This window comes from Lissotriton vulgaris, chromosome 10 (assembly GCF_964263255.1).
Source record: "Lissotriton vulgaris chromosome 10, aLisVul1.2, whole genome shotgun sequence".
NCBI lineage: Eukaryota > Metazoa > Chordata > Amphibia > Caudata > Salamandridae > Lissotriton > Lissotriton vulgaris.
The window spans coordinates 385,561,025-385,584,057 of NC_141698.1; positions in this window are offsets into that span (position 1 = coordinate 385,561,025).

Sequence of the window (23,033 nt, forward strand, 5' to 3'; positions counted from 1 at the left end):
CAATCTGCATTTACCAAAATTACGTATGGTGTACCACAGGGCTCGGCCATCAGTCCTATTTTATTTATTATCTACATGAAACCACAAATGACGGTCATAAAAAAGCATAATATTAACATTATAAATTATGCTGATGACACACAGCTGATTATCTCTCTGGAGGGGGATCAGTCAACTTCATTGGAAGGGTTTCATAGTTGTTTGCGTGACACGGCGCCGTAGCTTAGGGGAAATTCGCTGCAATTAAATGCTGACAAAACTGAAGTGCTTTACTGTACTACGGAAAGGCTTCCCTCCAGCCTGCCCAGTAATTTTTGGCCCATGGACACCCCGAACCCCATTCAGCCTGTAAAGACAGTTCATAATCTGGATGTGACTTTTGACCCTGGAAGTGCAAGTGATGAAAACAGTGGGCTGCTGTCTAGCCATTATTAGATCATTGAGGAAGATTTTCCCCCTGCTTCCTTCATTGGCTCGTACATTAATAGCACACAGTACTATTCTTAGTAGATTAGATTACTGCAATGCCTTGTTGCTTGAGTCTCCTAACTTCTTATTTGATAGGCTGCAGAGGATCCAGTCAATAACAGTCAAATCAGTACTTGGTTGGCCTAGAAGGTCATCCACCTCCTTGGATTTAGCGGAATTATACTGGCTGCCACTGAGACAAAGAGTCCAGTTCAAATCTCTCTGCATAGTGTTTAAAGCCCTGAATGGGTTGGGGCCTGTATTCTTTCAAAAGAAATTTGCATGGTATGCCCCCATGAGAACATTCCGCTAGTCGGGGGCAAAGTTAGTGAAGGTTCCCAGATTCAGGAAGGTGGGAGCAGGTGGCAGATCCTATGAGGTGTCAGCTGCAAAGCTCTGGAATGCCTTGCCTCTGGAACTTAGACAAGTTAGTGACCTTCTCCCTTTTAGAAAGAGGCTAAAAACATGGTTGCTCCTGAAGATTCAGTTAGTGGTTCACAGTGTGGCCCTATAATTGCTTATCTCTGAAAATGCTAGCGCCAGGATGCCTGCCAGGTGACAGTGCGCTTAAGAAATGCAATAAATAATAAATAAATAAATAAAGATGGTTCATATAGACTTATGAATAAATCATTGTTTCGAAATTGTACCTATATGCTTTATATAAAAAAAGAAATAGAGACGATCCCTTGGATAGAAGGGCTGCAGGGCTTTGTCAAGAATTGCAGGCACTCCAGTTGGAACAGAGAGTGAAGGCCCCCGCTCACCAGCAGGGCCACTTACTGGATCCGATATTCGCTAACTGGGGGAATGTAGAGACCAAACCCAATATCCCCGTGCCCTGGACAGACCATCTTCTTGTGCCCTTCGTGGTGCTGATGCCGGGTGCTAGGATATGGGAACATTATATAAAATAGGAATTGCCTCTGACACCATAGATTTCACACATAATTTTGTCCAATGTCCTATTTATTGACATTGTCTGCATTTATAATTAAGCATTTTCTTCAAAACTGTTCAATGGTACACAATTAGCACATTGTTTATAATCATCTCCTTTGGTAGAAAAAACATTCAACATATATCAAAAAATGACTTTCTTACATAAACATTTGTCTACACAACATTTAACAATACTATACATAAGTACAAAACGATAAAAAGACCTGTTTTACTAGTGGTTTTGCTCCTAAACAAACAATCTATTTCGTATTTGCTACTCTTCCAAGTTAGCTAAAAAGAGAGGGGTCCTACATGAAATCAATAGATTGACTAACTTTGGGGTATAAATACTTTTCCCCACAAAGAATCAATAATTATAGTCTTGTATGAGGTCGGAGAGTTCCTTTTTTAAGTTTTTGCCGTAGCGTGAGATACTTCTCGCATGGAGAGGCAGTGAAGGGTGGCCTTATCGAGCCAAACCAGACATGAGTACTTAGTGAAAAGGCGGGCTTACCATGGGTTGATTAGGAAATCAAAAGCAGCCTACTATGCAGAGAGGATTAAGGAGGCGGAGAATTCAGCGAAGGAACTGTTCAAAATGTATAAATCCATCTCGGTAGCTAAATCCTCCGTGGTACAGGGGGATTGCTCGTTGGATTTGTGCAACCGTATTGCGGATTACTTTGCGGAAAAAGTTGCAAATATCTATCTATCCTTCCCTGCCCAAACCACAACAGGGTCTGAGTTTGTTGAAGGTACAGGGGAAGCTAGGGGACAGTAAAGTTTATTTCATCTCACTACCCCCCCTCCGGAGGCACTCATACAGATCTGCAGATCGGTAAAGTGTGGCTCCCAGAGGGATCCTGCATCACCCAAACGGCTCGTTGAAAGCCTAGTGATCCTGGAGCCCTATATTAGGCATCTGTTGGATGTATATTTTAGGACTCACACTGTACCCATAGGGTGGAAACAGGCAGTAGTACTCCCCCTACAAAAGAAGGCAAACATCAGTTTTGAGAAATTGGAGAACCTCCACCCCATATCACTCCTACCCTATATGGCCAAAGTAGCGGAGAAGGTCATGAATATCCAGCTGATGGAATTTGTGGAGGAGGCGGCCCTCCTCCATGCCACTCAGTTTGGATTCCGGCCTCAACACTCCACCGAGTCGGCCCTACTCATTGCAGTCGAGACCATGAGAAATTCCCATCAGCCCACCCTTATGGCGGAATATCATCACGTGGGATACGAATGGTGGATCCAAAACTCGCCCAACCCATCTAATGATGGTGCAGAGATGGATTTCCGAGATAGACCTCTAGCCACAGTGTATTTCAAATGGTGCTGATGGTGTGCAGTGCTGTGAAAAAAGCGAGTGAGAATATATAAAATTGGCTGCTAGGGCAAAAACATATGTTTAATAGGGATTGTCCTAGTGTCAAAATTAAATAACGCCTAATAGTCTGAAAATATGACTATATAATGGCGCTGTGCAGTGAGGTGAGATGTCGGGGTCGGTAAACTAACCCCTATAGACCCCCCTTACTTCCCCTTTTTCTACCATTGTGGAGAGCTATGGGCTGCGCATAATGTCCTATGCTGATGGCACGCAGCTGGTCATCTCCCTATCGCGCGCCCCGGGTCTTGCTGCGGGCAGTTTCAGAGCTTGCATGCAGAAACTTGCAGCCTGGATGTCTTCCAACTGCCTGAGGCTGAACAGCAGCAAGACAGAGGTGCTCGTGGTGGGGGGGGGGGCGTCTGTGTGGAATTCAGCATGGTGGCCACCCTGTCTGGGGTTGGCACCGATACCTTGTCAGGAAGCTAAAAATCTTGGTATCTGGCTTGATACTGACCTGACATTTAGGCCTCAGATTAACAGAGTGGTAGGGGTGTGCTTTGGTGTCCTGAATGGGCCTGCGGAAGGTTCTTGAGCTCCTACCCACGGAGGCCCGAAGGACGCTGGTGCATGCCCTGGTAACAGCACGATTGGACTATGGCAATCTCCTTTATCTGGGGGCCACAGAAAGGAGCCTTGACCACCTCCAGGTGTTACAGAACACCGCGCCCAGCCTGGTCTTGAGGTTGCCTAGGAGATCTGCCTCGGAGGCAGTGCTCCGAGCTCTTCATTGGCTGCCGGTGAGGAGTAGAATTGAGTTCAAAGCTCTGTGTACGTGCCACCGCATCATGGGCGGTAAGGCACCGGTGCCATTACAGGACCTTGTTTCCTGCTATGAGCCGCCCGGAGCATTGAGATCTGCTGGCTCTGGGTTACTGAAGATCCCCAGAGTGAGAAAGGCTTGCATGACGGGCAGGTCCTTCAGGTTCCTGGCTGCAAAAAGCTGGAATAAACTCCTGCTGGAATTGCGCTTAGAACCTTCAGAGTCTAGATTTAGGAGCAGACTTAAAACTCATCTCTTTGTTCGGTAGACTGGTGCTGTGTCAAGTTGTGAGGGTTCTGCCACTACCACCCACCATAGCGCGGGGACACGCCGTTGAGCGTAGCCAGGCACTTTATAAACCATCCTATTATTATTTTATTATTATATTTCCAGTGAAAGAAGTTTGTGTGTTGCTACATTTCATTTACAACTCTAATTGTAGAGCGTGTTTCGGAGGTGGGTTATTATTTACTGGTATGTCTAAAAAGTGTAACATGAAAATAAAATAATGGCGCAAATTACATTGGGATGATTAAAATTTGACTCGGGCCAAAGCACAAAACAGTAACTTAATAAAAAGCAAAATACCAACTCAAAATATACATAATGAGGCATAACAAAACATACCAAAACAATCAAAACAGAATGCAACACAACAGTCAAAGCACTACACAATGAAAACACAAGCAGTGATACAATACAAAAGGACCACAACATAAAAAAGATTCAACACATTCACACGTCAACAAAATGAAATACAATTACATGAAACAAAAGACCTCGACAAAAATCAAAACAGCCTTAAAACGCAAAACAAAAAAACACAGCATTCTAGCTTCAAAACAACCCCTCAACAGTACAGTGACACAGCACAAATGATATTACCTAAATGACAAAATAATCGCACAACAGTATACAGTGATGCAAACAATAAACTAGCGCAATACACAGCAGTAACAAACAAGCACATTTTTGCATTAGCACAACTCTAGGCCACAAAGCAACACAACAAAATAGATCATACTCAAAACAGCAACACAAAACAAAAACACCATAGGATAGCATCGGATCACAAAAGCCATCAAACCCTCCACTTCACTATTGAAAATGTGTGTTTCTGTTATTTAATATTGTTGGCTCCTTGTGTTTTATTAGGCTATTTGCATTAACATCCACAAATATTCTCATGACACCTAAGGCAAAAATATGATTTTGCATCACGAGATAATAAATGGTGGCATCAAGCACTGTGTTATTTACTATCAAGGGCATTAATAGTGCCACTTAAAAATGTGCTTAGACCTGGTTGTTAAGTCTCTTTTACTCAACACTGCCTAGAGAGGACTTGACAATCCTAAAATATGATTTCATGTATAAATCCAGAAACCTACTTTGCTCACAGTGTTCATCATTTCCCAGGCGGAAAATAAACAGACCCCAGACCTGCAGTGAGTGAATCAAAGAGTAAATGATTTCTCAGATGTCTAGTATCGTTTACTAGAGGTCAGTAGCATGCATCAGCAGAACAGCGCTCGAATAGCATTGGGGCTCGACTCTGAAACCAAATGAAAGACCGAGTACAAAATATGGGCGACTGTAATTGACATGGAGAAGGACAGGTTGATGGAGGTCATGGGAGTGGGTCGTGCACTCAATCGACCCAAATCCTTTGCGCACTCAGCGTGATTAAATAGGAAAAGAGGTTTTGTGATCTACTCTTTTTTGTACTTCGCGTGAATGAGACGGATGTATATAGGAAAACAGCCCCCTCCCTGCACTCTTGAACTTAAGGGTTAGCATGAGTGGTTAATGGCGCAAATGGTAGGCAGGATTTAACCTCTATTTAGCGTTTCACTTTAGACTGTTGTTATTCAATGGGCGCATTTGTGTATCTGAAGTTGAGGTTGAAATGTTGTTCTATTACATAAATATCGGATTTTGATCGACATAACGTAAGGTCTAACGCCAGCTTCCCGATTAACCAAACTTAGGGGCATATTATCAACGAATAGCAATATTTATCGCTAAGTAGGCTTAGCAGCAATTTCTTTATCGCCGCGCATTACCGGATTTTATCGCTGAGATAACGTGCTATTAGTAACGTTTATCTCAAAAGCGATAAAATTCCCGGCGATAGCGGCAAAATACGTGAATATCGCTGAGAATACAGCGATATTCGCACATTATCGCTAACAGGGTCTTAGCCATTATATCCACCTCCCATTGGATATAATGGTTAAGAACTGGTCTGAGCAGGCGTTCGTTTTTGGAGATATTCGCGCTTAGCGCAAATATTTCCATCGCTACGCCTGTGTTGGTAATAGGCGAAAGCGATGTTAGCAACTGCTTTCAGTCGCTAACAGTTTGAGTATGCCCACTTTGCATGTCATTAGCGATAAATATCGCTGACATGCAAAGCGGGCCCAAAACCGCTCGTTATCGCCTACAGGCTGTCGCTAACTGCTGTTAGCGACAGCTTGCTAAAAGGGCGATAGAATTATCATCGCTCAGCAGCCGAAAACAGCCGCTAAAGCGGCGATAATTTCCTATCGCCCCACTTGATAATATGCCCCTGAGTGAAATGACTTAATTCACTTTTATCACTGCTATCCAGTAAAAAAGGTTGCAAGTTGAATTACAAACCTTCTAAATTATACTCAGACCAAAAATATCGATTTGTTGTCTAACATAGAGGATTATTAAAGAACTGAAATAGGCAGGAGAGGAATGATTAGGTAAATATAGCATGCACAAAAACAACTTGGTCCCAATCAATTAGTAATGCTTACATTGAGGTGGTTGTTGTTGGTGAAGGCCACCTGCCCTCATTTTGTGGACCGGCACTTATTTTTCTACATAAGACATTTCCAGAGAGCTAAAGAGGGAAAACACACATGGGAGATGACGGAGGAAGAGAAAGATGGAAATGCCTCAAAAGAAGAAAATAGGAACCTGCAACAGTGTGATACAGGGCACAGGAGTATCTGGTAGTGGATTGAAAAGGCATGAGGTGGATTGAAGGCTGAGCAGCATTGGGAACAGGAATGCAAATATTTAATAGGGACAGCCACAAACTGAGTAGAGGTTTGTGAATGGGCACTCATTCTTTTACAAGCTAAGCACTGGCAATTAGCATTTCATTTCTCCTTGATTTTTCTTCCTTATTTTCGTCTTTACTTGTAAGATGTGCTGTCTCTCAAAAAGGCATTTAACCATATCACAAAATTGGCGGCTCCTCCCATATGGCTAATTATGGCAGTAGCATAATAAAAAAAATAAAAAAACCTTGGTTTATTATCATTTTATTTTGTTTCACTGTCAATTTTAGGGGCAGTTCCAGGGGATGACAGGCACCAACGAGGAGTGGTATGCACTGCTATCGGTGCGCATGTTGCTTTGGCCAGCCATCTCAGGCTGGCCAAACTAACATGCACACTGAATCTGTATCCTACCCAGCTTGATTGCCAGCCTAGGGACTGAAACACCTACTCCCAGTCTCCCTTACAGTGCAAATCAAGGGCGCTCATACCAATCCTGAAGCTGCTCTCATGCAAGAAAGTAGGTTCAGGATTGGCAGCAGAGGAGTCTGGGAGCCTGGGCCTGCAGTAGAGCCACAATAGGAACTAAAGACCAGTGATGCAGCGGGCTGCAGATGGCAGGCAAGTCCCCCCCCCTTTTTTATTGGCATCATCGGCCACTCCCCACACCCTGCCACGTTCCTCTGACACCAGCCGCTACTGTCTCACAAGTGACATCTAAAACTCATACAACTCCCATTTGTATGAATACGTAGGTGGAGTATCTGCCCCTGTGTGTCCTGTCAAGGCTGTCTAAGATCAGACACAGGTACTGATTTGTAGAATGGAAATACCCACATATACATAAATCAAGCATTGGCAATGCCATTAGCTTTAACCTGTAGCTTTGTATTTACCAATGAATAGGGAGTTTGTAAGATTGTATACAATTGTGAATTGGAGAATATTTGAAGAATGGATGCACAATTCAATACTTAGATGGATACATCAGCATAAGATACACAAATTACTAGTCTGTCGATTTAATGGCATATTGAGGCAGCATGTGAAAACTGCCTCTTATAATGACCGTAAGTATTTCTATTCAAATGTAATCCATAGAATGATAATGTCAGCTACTAAAACCGAACAACTTATTTTGTTTTGCTTTGTGACCATTAGTCTCCATAAATACTTGCATAAAACAGGACAAAAATCACAGCCTTAAACTGACACATGTCCTAATCAACAAAACTGCTGGAAACAAACAACATCACCATTATTCACTATTGCTTCTCCACAACACCGGACTCCAAACTTAGAATCAGCGGTTGAAGTGCATTGAAAAAAGTATGTCAGGTAACTGCATATATAATAACCTACAGCGTGAAGGAATATTTGATGCAAGTCGTGTTAATCAGTGGGAAATGCACTATTTTACATTAGAATGCACTGCTCCGAAGAGCCACAGTATTTAATCCAGGTTGGTGCAGTGGAGCATGATGACGATTGCATGTTTAGAGCTACAAGAACCTAATCTGTGAGAGAATCCACTGTGATCATGTAAGCCATTATTTTAAACTTGCATTACACACAGTGTAAAATAGGCTGCTTCAAATTGAGCAAAAATATTTAAGATAAACAAAGTGCTTCCAAATACAGATTTTAGTAGTATCCAGAATGTATGTAGTGCAATGCTTTTTTATAACTGTCTTTTAAAAGCACACACTTCACAGCTCAGCTGGTAGCTCCCTTACAATACTTCTCAAAATGAATACATCTGTGCCATCAGGAAACTTGAAGTGATTCTACCAATTAAATCGAATACGGGGTATTGGAATGAACCATCCGGTATGGGCACGTTGTACCCCTCAGATCCCTTCTCTTCTCCCTCTGCTTAGAATCCTACAATATAATAATCAAGAACTCTCACTCTTCATAAAAGTTAAAATAATGAAAGGGCAAAAATGACTTGAACGAGATCTTGTCTTAATCAACATAACTACTGAAGTTTGAAATGAATATCAAACTCTGTTGTCATTGTACAATTGTTGCTTTCCACAATCTCAAACGTCACCTTTCCCTGTCCTTTAAGACTATGGGGCATATTCTCAAGGACTCATCGCCGATATAGCAGCACTTTTCCACCACGAAAGTGGCAAAAGATTTATCGCCCTATTCGCAAGCCTGCGCTAACAGCCGACATCATCAATTTACCTACGATAGCTGCCGCTACAACTAACGCTAATTATGTGCAGAGTAGGCGTTCCTGTCCAAAAACTCACAATACCACTTTGCGATATTCTCAACGACCAGCCAGATCGGCGATGCGGTCCAAAACTGGTGATAAGGCACGTTAGCAGCAGGGACTAAAGACCTACTTTTTTCCAGTCTTAGGTGGGACGAAAACTCTGCACTATAAGGGGAGCCCAGCCCAGAGCCACATCTGAAGACCAACAGATGTCATGGAGCTACTAATCTTGCAGCTCAGAGACCCAAGAGAGCCACAACACCCACCACCACCACCTCAAGGACCACCCCATCCCCTGGACCACTCCCCCAGATTACCACCAAGTCAGCGGAGAACTAAACAGAAGACCTTCAGAAAACGCACCAGCCTCAGAGGATTAACGCCAGAGGATGTCATTGCCCACTACAGGCTCTAAAAGACAACCATCCTCTGCATCCTGACCCACATTGCCCACAGGTTGACGGTACGAAAACAGTTGACAATCAACATCCCTTCGCTGACAAAGCTGCTGGTGGTGCTGCACTTGTTGGCCTCTGGTACCTTCCAACCAACAACTGCCAGAGTCGGTGGAGTCTCACAGCCAGCCCTATCAAAGTTCCTCACACCTGTCTTGGATGCCATCATCTGCTTGATACCCCAGCACCTTCACTTCCCCCACTCTGTGCAGGAACAGCTGGAAACTAAGCAAGGTTTCTACGCCATATAGCTGGCTTCCCAAACGTGTTGGGGGCATTTGACTGCACACATGTCCTACTTGTACCCCCTGGCGACACTGCACACAAATACCGCAACAGAAAGCACCCGCATTCTATCAATGTGCAGGCAATAGTGGACCACCGGAGACTGTTCACCAATGTCGTCGCCAACTTCCTGTGCAGTGTGCATGATTCCTACATCTTCAAACAGTCCATCATTAACCAGCGCTTTCAAGATGGGACCTATGGAAATGCACTGCTCATTGGTAAGTACCAATGGAACACACCACACACCTCAACTCCACAATCATACAACTTACAACTGTGGAAATGCACATGTAACAAAATCACATACAACATGCCAACCAACATGCCCACCTATCAGACACGACAACACAAGTAACTGTGGTAACAGGGGCCAGACATGTAGAAAAACCGTCCACCAAAACATAGCCCCTGAGCCACACAATTGCAGAAAGTGGGGAGAGGTGGGAGCCAAGAATGTGCCTTTATGGTGATTTTTCACGCCTGACGTGGGAATTGCAAGCCTGGCACTGCTTATCACTGATGTTTTTATCGCTGTTGGGCCCATCGCAACTTTTTTCATGTTTGGGTTTTCTTTTTTATCGGCGTCCCAGTAATTTTAACGTAGACATTTGACGCATCATAGAGAGAATATTGCCTGTTGCCAGCGTGTTGAGAATACGCCGTTAACACTGCATTAGTTTTCCGCGATAGACGGCATTATGTAAAATTGCGTTAACGTAGGTTGGCGATAAATATTGCCCGGTCTTGTTAACATCCTCCTATGTATCTCTGCTATATCATGGGTAGAATAACTACAAAATGGCACCACAGCAAACTGTTAATTCATCTTCAATGAATTATCCTTGATAGATGACATAAAAGTAAAAAACAAAATCTGCGATTTTACAGTACGTGTAGAATAATGACGCTGCATCACCATCAAAATGTATGCAATTTATCATTTCTATTCAACCACTTTTTTATACTGTCTAAAACATGAATCCAGAAGGCTTCCTTCTCATTTGCTTTTGTTCTTGGTGCCCAGCTTTTCAGTTCACCATCATTACCTAATTCATTACCTAATTTTAAGACTCTTAATGTGTTATGTAATCTCCATCCTACTTAGTAGCAGAACGTTTGTGACAACCCTTAGTTTTGAGTCGTAATCTCTTTCTTTTTCACTTTATATTTCAGAAGTTTTACCATTATGATGTTTCATTCTTTTTTTCTATCATTGTCCTCAGATTTATAAGTTTTATTATCACTACTAAATATTTTGCCATGCAGTAACTCTTCATTTGGGATATTCTCACATAAAGCAAGCACTGTGAGCATTCAAATTTAGTCTCTGCCACAGTTTTCGGCTGACAGTTGCCTTATGTAGTTGAAGAGTGGTAACAGCACTGTTTTACCACCTTAGATTGTAGTAACAGTTACTTGCCACTGGAACTATAAAGTCATACACTCCTTGTTAGAACTGGGATTTCTGGTTGGCTAAGGCTTGCGCCAAAGCCAGGCAGAAACCACCACTCTAGTCAGGGCAAGGGAGTTACACGCCAAAGATAACCCCTGCTAACCCCCTTGGTACCTTGGCATGAACAGTCAGGCTTATACCGGAGGCAATGTGTAAAGCATTTGAGCACGCACACAGCAACAACATCCCAGGCACACTGCAAAAGGAACTCCACACAAGGTTATATAAAAATAGCCTTTGTATTCTCAAAACACATCAGATAGTAATCACACTATATACATTGTGCAAACTGGCACAGACAAAATTCACAAGGGATTATTTACACAGGACAGGGCCACGTGGGCCACTGTCAGGATCAACACTTAGCAGAAATTGGTACAAGTAAAAATAGATCATAAACCTACAACCAGTAGCCACTGGTAATCACTGTAATTCACCTCAACCTGTAACATAACTTTACATTATGCACAGTCACATCAGGCGCGAATTATATCCTGTGCCAACATCACCAGCATAAACACATTATGCAATCTCTCACTTAGTCTAAACACATTAGACCGGACCTCATAAGTATAACTCACATTAGGGGTGTAAACCACAGAGTGAAACATCATCTCACTAGCATAACCACAAGAAATGTAAAATAACCTCATAATCATAAACCACAGTTTTAGAGGTATCAGATACAGGGTGCGCAAAACATACTATACACAATACATTTCCTAGCACCACATCACTTTAGCACATAATCACATTAGGGCCTTGCGCCCTATACATCTACCAGCCGCCTGGCCAACTGGCCATCTCCTAAGGGGCTCAAATGCCCTGTGTCCAGCATGTCAGGGCGCGGAAACCTAAATGTTGCTGCTGCCCACTACTTGTTGGGCAGCTGAGGACAATGAACTGGGGCCTAAACGCTGCAGCTGGCACTAAGTGATGCGCAGCTGTGAAGGCCAAGGTAGGGGCGAAAGGAGTGCCTCTCACTCCTAGATTTGCAAAGGCATGACCCCTGAAAGAAAAAACCGAAATGGTGAAGCTGCCCACTACTTGCTGGGCAGCTGTGAAAGTCTAGAATGCCACATGGGCTCTCGCTGGCCCTCAGAACCACTTGCCACACGTTGGAGCCCTTTAGGCTCTAGAAACAAAACAATGCATCCATTGGAGCCCTCTAGGCTCTGAAAATAAATGTGCCCTGGGTTGGAGCCACACGGGGTTCTTCTACTACACATGCCCCCTGAGAGAGTCATCTGGCTCTCAAAATAACTGGGGCCCTCAGGGGCAAGAACACGGGCCCCTATGGCCCTCGGGACCCCCACTGGGGCCTTTCAGATAAATGGGGCCATTGTGGGAGCCCTTGGGCTCAGAAAATCATTGGCAAATGTTGGGGCGGCCCACTGCCATTCGGGGCTGCCCTCAATGCACCCCTGCCACTGTGTAGCGCACCGGCACCAACACACACCCAGGGCTTCCCCCCAGCCCTTCAACACTCACCGGGCTGTTCAGGGGTGCTCCTCTTCACTCGCGATGGGGGCAGGTCTTTCATTTTTTCCAGCGCAGCACCTGCGGGGCTCTCCCTTCACCTCTGGAGCCCCGCCGACCTGGCACATCGCTTCTCTTCCTGTTGGTGGCCCTGGGGCTCTCTACCGCTTAAAGGAGCCCTGGGCAGCCTGAGGCCATCACTCAGCCGGCCTCTCTACTTCTCTGCCAACTCAGGGGGGGCAGGCACCGGCAATGTGCCTCAGGCCCCCTCTGCCACCTTCACCGGGCTTGCGGGGCTCCCCCAGCTCACGGGAGCCCCGCAGGCATTTCTGGCCATGCCTCCTTCCTGCTTCCGTCTGCTGGGCCCTCCCACAACCAGTCGGGCTGTGGCTCGCGGCAGCAGGGCAGCCAGAGGGGTAGGCCCCCTCGAGCTTAAAAATGAATGTAGCCGCGGAGTGGGCTCCCATGGCAGTCTCTCATGAGCGGGGTGGGCACCCGCAGTAATTAAAATAAGGATACAGGCATAATGCAGGGTGGGCACCTGCGGCACACAACAGCAATTTCAGGGGAATCCCTCACCGGGGATTCCCTCTTCTTGGCAGTCAGCACCGCGCTGCCAAGCCCCATATTCCTCCTAGGGCACTTAACATACGGCGCCCCCAAGGCGCTTAAGCTACAGCAAGCCTGGGAAAATGAAAAAAACTCTGCCAGGAAGTCAAAATAAAGCTCTCACGAGGAGCTGGAGGGGCACAAAAACTAAATTACAAAACAGAGATGCCACGGTCCACTTCGTGTGTTGCTGTGCTAGTCGCTAAGAACCAACAAGAACAATACAAACATATGAGTTACATCTGGCTGAGAAGTTCCCATCAGCCCACCCATGTGGCGGAATCTCATCATGTGGGAATAGATTGAACAATCCAGAAAACCGCCCAAACCATCAGTTGATAGTGCGGATATTGATGTTGATAAGAGACTCTAGCCAGAGTTACTCAAGAGAGGGTGGTGCTAATAAAGGGCAGTGCTAAAGTTAATGTGATATTCAAAATTGGCTACTTGGACAGGAAAATATTTTATTGGGAATCATCCAAGTTTCAAAATTAAAATTAAAACCACACCAGGTAGTCTGAATCTATAGCTACACTATGTCACTGTGCAGAATGGTCAACATGTTTCAGCCTCAATGATAATTCTATCCGGCTTTCTTCAGGACCCTAGTGATGAAACGCTACTGCAACAATCAGTAAAGAGATAGTAGTGTGTAAAGAAAACATATAAGTGATAAATATATTAATTTGTGATACTTATATCTACCAGGAACTTGGAGCCCCAATGAACTCTGGAAGAAGAGAATATTGTCTTTTCCTGTTTGAAAAGAAAACATAACAAAACACACACATTTATATGCACACATCCATGTGGACACTAAGAAACAGTACAGTCAACACACCTGCATGAGTATAATATACCCAGCTTTATAAAAGGCATAATAGCCCAAAGTATGGGGAGGGGATGCCTCTCAATAGTACTCACCCAGCTTTTTGTGGGAGACAACCTCACCTCACCCGGCAACCGCTCGGGAATGTGAGGCCCTGCTCTAGTGTATAAAAATAATAATAAAGAGCATAGTTAGAAACGATTTTCTCATACGCCCCAGTTTAACCAATTTATACCTTAACCCTGACAGTCTGTGATGGACACTGTATTGCTAACCTATGGCGTAATCCACCAAGGGTCAGACATGAGGTCTTAAGCAAACTCAACTGGTTGAAAAAGTATTTTATCAAACAAAGGCATCATGATATTTATAATGGGCAGCTGTTCTTTAACGGCTCCTCTACTCCCCACATGCTTGGAAATGCCCCAAATTTAAGTAGCAACATCACAACATGAAGGGGAACGTGGCCAAATGGTTGGAAATCGGCACTTTTAAAAAAATTAAACCCAGCATCCAAGATCCATAAAGAATGGCAAATAGTAGAGAAGGGAGAGCCTTACCTGTCCGTTGGTACCTCTCTCTACATGCCTTTTCCAAGTTTACCTCCTGAAATAATAAACTACTGGTTTGTATCACGAGCGGCGATCATTCGCGCATGCTCTGGTGATTAGCGTTTTTGGAATATGCCGGTTTCAAAGCTGACATGTTTACTTCCTAAAATACCTAACCACACGCCCACATCTCGAGCGGCGATTATCTGCGCTTGCTCGAGGGATTAGTGTTTCAATCCATGAGCATGCGCACTTAGAGTGGCGTTCTGTGGGCATGCTCGCGGAGTCAGTCTACGCGTTACTGTGCTACACACAAGCGCAATGAGCGTGTTCAACTCATTTGGCGAGCCTAATTCGTGTCACCGAGCGTGCAATTAAGCAATAAGCCCCTCTATTTATACCGGAAGGCCTGTCCAGTCGGTACCTCCACTTCCTCTCGGATGCCAGAGAGAGATACCGACGGACAGGTAAGGCTCTACCTTCTCTACTATTTGCCATTCTTTATGGATCTTAGATGCTGGGTTTAATTTTAAAAAGTGCCGATTTCCAACCATTTGGCCACGTTCCCCTTCATGTTGTGATGTTGCTACTTAAATTTGGGGCATTTCCAAGCATGTGGGGAGTAGAGGAGCAGTTAAAGAACAGCTGCCCGTTATAAATATCATGATGCCTTTGTTTGATAAAATACTTTTTCAACCAGTTGAGTTTGCTTAAGACCTCGTGTCTGACCCTTGGTGGATTATGCCATAGGTTAGCAATACAGTGTCCATCACAGACTGTCAAGGTTAAGGTATAAATTGGTTAAATTGGGGCATATGAGAAAATTGTTTCTAACTATGCTCTTTATTATTATTTTTATACACTAGAGTGGGGCCTCACATTCCCGAGCGGTTGCCGGGCGAGGTGAGGTTGTCTCCCACAATAAGATGGGTGAGTACTATTGAGAGGCATCCCCTCCCCATACTTTGGGCTATTATGCCTTTTATAAAGCTGGGTATATTATACTCATGCAGGTGTGTTGACTGTACTGTTTCTTAGTTTCCACATGGATGTGTACATATAAATGTGTATGTTTTGTTATGTTTTCTTTTCAAAAAGGAAAAGACAATTTTCTCTTCTTCCAGAGTTCATTGGGGCTCCAAGTTCCTGGTAGATATAAGTATCACAATTTAATTTATTTATCACTTATATGTTTTCTTTACACACTACTATCTCTTTACTGATTGTTGCAGTAGCGTTTCATCACTAGGGTCCTGAAGAAAGCCGGATAGAATTATCATTGAGGCTGAAACATGTTGACCATTCTGCACAGCGCCATAGTGTAGCTATAGATTCAGACTACCTGGCGTGGTTTTAATTTTGACACTTGGATGATTCCCAATAAAATATTTTCCTGTCCAAGTAGCCAATTTTAAATATCACATTCACTTTAGCACTGCACTTCATTAGCACCACCCTCTCTTGAGTAACTCTGGCTAGAGTCTCTTCTCAACATCCATATCCGCACTATCAACTGATGGTTTGGGCGGTTTTTTGGATTGTTCAATCTATTTCCGCATGATGAGATTCCGCCACATGGGTGGGCTGATTTGAACTTCTCAGCCAGATGTAACTCATATGTTTGTATTGTTCTTGTTGGTTCTTAGCGACTAGCACAGCAACACACAAAGTGGACCGTGCCATCTCTGTTTTGTAATTTAGTGTTATATTCAGAGGGAAGTGAGATGTCAGGTCGGTAAAAATATTTCCTCAGACCCTCCCCTACAGTTTCTTGTTAGTAGGGGCACAAAACCCCCAAAAGCCCCAGAAATGGCCCCTTAGGGCAAAGTGTCCCAGCAAAAAGCAGGGAAACACAGGCAAAGGTTTCCAGGGAAAGTCCATTAGGCATCCAGAGACTGGGCAGGACCCAGGGAGGCAAGCCTTCCCCTGGGCCCCAGCAGCAGCACTCCCCTGGTAGATTCAAGTAGGAACAAGAACCTTTTTCATGGGGTCACAGCCCCTTTTTATACACCAAATCCTTTGTTTCCAAAGGTGCAGGGAAGGGGCGAACCAAATGCAAATGGTTCTGGAACACTTTGTTTTGCTCAGCCCCTCTGCCTATTCACAGGGTGGGTCAAGGATATCAGACACACCTCAGGGGTGGAGCCGGCATTGTGAAGGGAAGGCCCAGCCCTATTCAGGTCCCAGGTGCACTCCTCCCTGCCATCAACATACAGATATCCCTATTCACCACCGGGCAGACCCATCCTGACTCCTGGAGCCAAGCACATCAGCTAGCTCCTGTTAATCACAAGCCCGACAATCCAATTCACATTCACTGCACACAGAAATGGCAACTTTTAAAAGTGGCACTTCTACACTAGACACAATAAATCCGCACACATCATCGCACAGCATTTAATGTCACAAGTTTGCACATGCAAACAAAACAGGTGATGGACCGAATGTGGATCAATGTCACACACTCACCCCAGTCCGAAGATCTGGGCCCAAATCCATCGTTTTTTTGCACTCCACACCACCCTGGGTTAGACAATGGCGATATGCAAATCAGCTCTGACCCTGTGCCCCATGGGAACAGTCCAGTCCGAACTACAAAAGCCATGTCCTTCCCAGAACGGAATCAAGCATCCGAGGACCGGACCGGTTTCGAGGTAACACCTCTCATCAGCCCGGCTAGCTTGACTCCAGTGGTGTGGAGTGCCTGGGACCCACGTCTGGGCATCCCCAGCGCACTTAGGGCGGAATATGCAAACAAAACAGGTGATGGACCGAATGTGGATCAATGTCACACACTCACCCCAGTCCGAAGATCTGGGCCCAAATCCATCGTTTTTTTGCACTCCACACCACCCTGGGTTAGACAATGGCGATATGCAAATCAGCTCTGACCCTGTGCCCCATGGGAACAGTCCAGTCCGAACTACAAAAGCCATGTCCTTCCCAGAACGGAATCAAGCATCCGAGGACCGGACCGGTTTCGAGGTAACACCTCTCATCAGCCCGGCTAGCTTGACTCCAGTGGTGTGGAGTGCCTGGGACCCACGTCTGGGCATCCCAGCGCACTTAGGGCGGAATATGCAAACAAAACAGGTGATGGACCGAATGTGGATCAATGTCACACACTCACCCCAGTCCGAAGATCTGGGCCCAAATCCATCGTTTTTTTGCACTCCACACCACCCTGGGTTAGACAATGGCGATATGCAAATCAGCTCTGACCCTGTGCCCCATGGGAACAGTCCAGTCCGAACTACAAAAGCCATGTCCTTCCCAGAACGGAATCAAGCATCCGAGGACCGGACCGGTTTCGAGGTAACACCTCTCATCAGCCCGGCTAGCTTGACTCCAGTGGTGTGGAGTGCCTGGGACCCACGTCTGGGCATCCCCAGCGCACTTAGGGCGGAATATGCAAACAAAACAGGTGATGGACCGAATGTGGATCAATGTCACACACTCACCCCAGTCCGAAGATCTGGGCCCAAATCCATCGTTTTTTTGCACTCCACACCACCCTGGGTTAGACAATGGCGATATGCAAATCAGCTCTGACCCTGTGCCCCATGGGAACAGTCCAGTCCGAACTACAAAAGCCATGTCCTTCCCAGAACGGAATCAAGCATCCGAGGACCGGACCGGTTTCGAGGTAACACCTCTCATCAGCCCGGCTAGCTTGACTCCAGTGGTGTGGAGTGCCTGGGACCCACGTCTGGGCATCCCCAGCGCACTTAGGGCGGAATATGCAAACAAAACAGGTGATGGACCGAATGTGGATCAATGTCACACACTCACCCCAGTCCGAAGATCTGGGCCCAAATCCATCGTTTTTGTGCACTCCACACCACCCTGGGTTAGACAATGGCGATATGCAAATCAGCTCTGACCCTGTGCCCCATGGGAACAGTCCAGTCCGAACTACAAAAGCCATGTCCTTCCCAGAACGGAATCAAGCATCCGAGGACCGGACCGGTTTCGAGGTAACACCTCTCATCAGCCCGGCTAGCTTGACTCCAGTGGTGTGGAGTGCCTGGGACCCACGTCTGGGCATCCCCAGCGCACTTAGGGCGGAATATGCAAACAAAACAGGTGATGGACCGAATGTGGATCAATGTCACACACTCACCCCAGTCCGAAGATCTGGGCCCAAATCCATCGTTTTTTTGCACTCCACACCACCCTGGGTTAGACAATGGCGATATGCAAATCAGCTCTGACCCTGTGCCCCATGGGAACAGTCCAGTCCGAACTACAAAAGCCATGTCCTTCCCAGAACGGAATCAAGCATCCGAGGACCGGACCGGTTTCGAGGTAACACCTCTCATCAGCCCGGCTAGCTTGACTCCAGTGGTGTGGAGTGCCTGGGACCCACGTCTGGGCATCCCCAGCGCACTTAGGGCGGAATATGCAAACAAAACAGGTGATGGACCGAATGTGGATCAATGTCACACACTCACCACAGTCCGAAGATCTGGGCCCAAATCCATCGTTTTTTTGCACTCCACACCACCCTGGGTTAGACAATGGCGATATGCAAATCAGCTCTGACCCTGTGCCCCATGGGAACAGTCCAGTCCGAACTACAAAAGCCATGTCCTTCCCAGAACGGAATCAAGCATCCGAGGACCGGACCGGTTTCGAGGTAACACCTCTCATCAGCCCGGCTAGCTTGACTCCAGTGGTGTGGAGTGCCTGGGACCCACGTCTGGGCATCCCCAGCGCACTTAGGGCGGAATATGCAAACAAAACAGGTGATGGACCGAATGTGGATCAATGTCACACACTCACCCCAGTCCGAAGATCTGGGCCCAAATCCATCGTTTTTTTGCACTCCACACCACCCTGGGTTAGACAATGGCGATATGCAAATCAGCTCTGACCCTGTGCCCCATGGGAACAGTCCAGTCCGAACTACAAAAGCCATGTCCTTCCCAGAACGGAATCAAGCATCCGAGGACCGGACCGGTTTCGAGGTAACACCTCTCATCAGCCCGGCTAGCTTGACTCCAGTGGTGTGGAGTGCCTGGGACCCACGTCTGGGCATCCCCAGCGCACTTAGGGCGGAATATGCAAACAAAACAGGTGATGGACCGAATGTGGATCAATGTCACACACTCACCCCAGTCCGAAGATCTGGGCCCAAATCCATCGTTTTTTTGCACTCCACACCACTGGAGTCAAGCTAGCCGGGCTGATGAGAGGTGTTACCTCGAAACCGGTCTGGTCCTCGGATGCTTGATTCCGTTCTGGGAAGGACATGGCTTTTGTAGTTCGGACTGGACTGTTCCCATGGGGCACAGGGTCAGAGCTGATTTGCATATCGCCATTGTCTAACCCAGGGTGGTGTGGAGTGCAAAAAAACGATGGATTTGGGCCCAGATCTTTGGACTGGGATGAATGTGTGACATTGATCCACATTCGGTCCATCACCTGTTTTGTTTGCAATTGCCGCCCTAAGTGCGCTGGGGATGCCCAGACGTGGGTCCCAGGCACTCCACACCACTGGAGTCAAGCTAGCCGGGCTGACGAGAGGTGTTACCTCGAAACCGGTCCGGTCCTCGGATGCTTGATTCCGTTCTGGGAAGGACATGGCTTTTGTAGTTCGGACTGGACTGTTCCCATGGGGCACAGGGTCAGAGCTGATTTGCATATCGCCATTGTCTAACCCAGGGTGGTGTGGAGTGCAAAAAAACGATGGATTTGGGCCCAGATCTTTGGACTGGGATGAATGTGTGACATTGATCCACATTCGGTCCATCACCTGTTTTGTTTGCAATTGCCGCCCTAAGTGCGCTGGGGATGCCCAGACGTGGGTCCCAGGCACTCCACACCACTGGAGTCAAGCTAGCCGGGCTGATGAGAGGTGTTACCTCGAAACCGGTCCGGTCCTCGGATGCTTGATTCTGTTCTGGGAAGGACATGGCTTTTGTAGTTCGGACTGGACTGTTCCCATGGGGCACAGGGTCAGAGCTGATTTGCATATCGCCATTGTCTAACCCAGGGTGGTGTGGAGTGCAAAAAAACGATGGATTTGGGCCCAGATCTTTGGACTGGGATGAATGTGTGACATTGATCCACATTCGGTCCATCACCTGTTTTGTTTGCAATTGCCGCCCTAAGTGCGCTGGGGATGCCCAGACGTGGGTCCCAGGCACTCCACACCACTGGAGTCAAGCTAGCCGGGCTGATGAGAGGTGTTACCTCGAAACCGGTCCGGTCCTCGGATGCTTGATTCCGTTCTGGGAAGGACATGGCTTTTGTAGTTCGGACTGGACTGTTCCCATGGGGCACAGGGTCAGAGCTGATTTGCATATCGCCATTGTCTAACCCAGGGTGGTGTGGAGTGCAAAAAAACGATGGATTTGGGCCCAGATCTTTGGACTGGGATGAATGTGTGACATTGATCCACATTCGGTCCATCACCTGTTTTGTTTGCAATTGCCGCCCTAAGTGCGCTGGGGATGCCCAGACGTGGGTCCCAGGCACTCCACACCACTGGAGTCAAGCTAGCCGGGCTGATGAGAGGTGTTACCTCGAAACCGGTCCGGTCCTCGGATGCTTGATTCTGTTCTGGGAAGGACATGGCTTTTGTAGTTCGGACTGGACTGTTCCCATGGGGCACAGGGTCAGAGCTGATTTGCATATCGCCATTGTCTAACCCAGGGTGGTGTGGAGTGCAAAAAAACGATGGATTTGGGCCCAGATCTTTGGACTGGGATGAATGTGTGACATTGATCCACATTCGGTCCATCACCTGTTTTGTTTGCAATTGCCGCCCTAAGTGCGCTGGGGATGCCCAGACGTGGGTCCCAGGCACTCCACACCACTGGAGTCAAGCTAGCCGGGCTGATGAGAGGTGTTACCTCGAAACCGGTCCGGTCCTCGGATGCTTGATTCCGTTCTGGGAAGGACATGGCTTTTGTAGTTCGGACTGGACTGTTCCCATGGGGCACAGGGTCAGAGCTGATTTGCATATCGCCATTGTCTAACCCAGGGTGGTGTGGAGTGCAAAAAAACGATGGATTTGGGCCCAGATCTTTGGACTGGGATGAATGTGTGACATTGATCCACATTCGGTCCATCACCTGTTTTGTTTGCAATTGCCGCCCTAAGTGCGCTGGGGATGCCCAGACGTGGGTCCCAGGCACTCCACACCACTGGAGTCAAGCTAGCCGGGCTGATGAGAGGTGTTACCTCGAAACCGGTCCGGTCCTCGGATGCTTGATTCTGTTCTGGGAAGGACATGGCTTTTGTAGTTCGGACTGGACTGTTCCCATGGGGCACAGGGTCAGAGCTTATTTGCTGAACCTAAAAACATCTTTACCCTGAGGCGGAAGCCGGGGCCCTTAGCGCTCTCTTGCGCACTCTTTGACCTAATTTGAATATTATCTGATCGGATCGGAACACTATTAGAAGCACAGGCTCTACTGGGTAGTTGCGCTCGAGCACACGCTAGTTGGTGCCGAGACAATTTTAAAAACTGTAAATATTTTAAAACTGTTGTTTTTAAACTCGGACTTGCCTTACTTGCAGCGAGATAGCTTCGCCAGGCAGCATCTTCGGGACAGGCGCTGTTAATCGCCTCACCGAACGGACCCGCCATCTTGGGTAGGGAAGGTCGACGGTCCAGTTGACCGCCCCTCCCGCCCTCCCTGGATATTTAAGGGCGGTCCCCTACATCTCTGGGATATTTGCTGAACCTAAAAACATCTTTACCCTGAGGCGGAAGCCGGGGCCCTTAGCGCTCTCTTGCGCACTCTTTGACCTAATTTGAATATTATCTGATCGGATCGGAACACTATTAGAAGCACAGGCTCTACTGGGTAGTTGCGCTCGAGCACACGCTAGTTGGTGCCGAGACAATTTTAAAAACTGTAAATATTTTAAAACTGTTGTTTTTAAACTCGGACTTGCCTTACTTGCAGCGAGATAGCTTCGCCAGGCAGCATCTTCGGGACAGGCGCTGTTAATCGCCTCACCAAACGGACCCGCCATCTTGGGTAGGGAAGGTCGACGGTCCAGTTGACCGCCCCTCCCACCCTCCTCCCTCCCCCCCTACCATGTATAAAAACAACAGACTTGCACGTCCGCGCAGCGGGCGGGCGCAGTGGGCGCGCCGGCGGCGCGCCGAAGGCGCGCCAAAGGCACGCCCGTCTGGGCCCGTCCGGGCCAGGCCGGGCACAGGGCCACCCACTATACCCGTTTTGCACAAGCATCGTATTAGACATTCAAGGGACTACCTCCTTCAATTCTGTGAGGTAAATTCTCCCCCTACCCCGATCCCTTTAATTACCTTCCATAACGATGCTCCTGTGATCTCCTCCAACCAGACAACCAATAGCTTCAGTCTGGCCCTATTGAACTGTAGATCAGCTGTCAAACATGCGTTAGAGATAAAAACACTTATTCAGGACCTACAACTAGATACTCTTTTCCTCACGGAAACCTGGCTGACGCCCCATTCAGATGCTGATATTGTGAGCATGCTTCCCAAGGATTACCTCATACACCATCAAAACAGAATAAAAGGCATAG